Below are 1,330 nucleotides of genomic sequence, written 5' to 3'. Positions count from 1 at the left end.
AGTTTAGACAGTGTGCTTAGCTTAGAAAGTGTGTTTCTCGTCGTTATTCTGGCTTATCTTGGTTTTACTCTTGATATTGCAGATGTCGACGCCTCTCCAAACATACATTGGATTCGCTGATGGTGCTTGTCGTAGTACACGGAATATCTCTTCCGCAGCTTGGGTTATTTATTCGCCCTCTGACGAGTTAGTTTCTATGCATGGGGTGAGCCTCGGTCAAACAACGAACAACATTGCAGAATACAGTGCAGTGGTTGAATTATTATCTGAATCCATTTCATTTGGAATTCGACGTTTGATAGTGAGGTTAGATTCTGAACTCGTTGTATTACAGCTTAATAGAGTATATGCCATTAGAAATCCTGTGTTATTAAGATTATTTTTGAGAGTGCGTCTCTTGGAACGTGAGTTTGATTACATTGAATATCAACATATTCCAAGGTCTCTAAATACATTAGCAGATGCAATTGCTTCTCGAATGTTGGAAAGACATTTACGATAATCATACAAGTAAATTTAAAAACATTTCATCATACATGTTTAACAAGATAAGCCGGTAATAGTGATATATATATATAGATAGGAGTGTGTCAAAAAATATACATCGTCTTCGATCATAGGTTGAAAAACACCTTATGATCGGCAAAAATGATAGAGTACAAAAAGTCAAAAATGTCACATGTGTCTACAAAGTGACTAGCCAATCACTGGTGGTGCTCCCTATACGACACCACTGCACGGGCTACCTTACGCAAAAATCTCCTAAATGGTCCAGGGACTGCGACTACATAGCGCTGAAGCCTGATAGGAATATCATCCATAGTGGTCTCAGGCATATCCACCGTGAGACGCTCTAGATCATGCTCCAACTCAGCTAGTACCTCTGCAGCCGCGTCCTGTGGGGCCGGTACCGGTGCAACTGGATGTCTTCTCTCAAAAGGCCGGAGGTTGGCTGGGCGTTGTGGACCAACATCTGCATTTTGAAAATTTTACTGTCAGTTTTGAGACGATATATATAAAAAACAAAAAATACATAATTAAAAAACTTGTGAAAAATAAAGTACCTCTGTCATCCCATTGTTCTCCCTGTGGAAGAACCATGTCCGGATCCTTCCGAAAATCTACTCCGGCGTATGGAAAATCCTGGATCGCGAAAACCTGGTCCTCTAACCAGTGAAAATAACTATCAGAAAACCGAACAACCGCCGTACCCTCGTCAGGATGCCGGGCCATCACCGCAACCCATCGTACCAGCTTTGGCTCCCGAGGACCCAAAATATCAACAGTGAGTTGTTGAGGGATCAGCATCGGGACTCTCTCTAAGGCAAAG

The sequence above is a fragment of the Pinus tabuliformis genome, chromosome 1_1, assembly GCF_031772625.1.
Source record: "Pinus tabuliformis cultivar Carrire ecotype Pingquan chromosome 1_1, CPIR1, whole genome shotgun sequence".
NCBI classification, from domain to species: Eukaryota; Viridiplantae; Streptophyta; class Pinopsida; order Pinales; family Pinaceae; genus Pinus; species Pinus tabuliformis.
The sequence above is the reverse complement of the archived record's forward strand: the minus strand, read 5'-3'. Positions refer to the sequence as shown.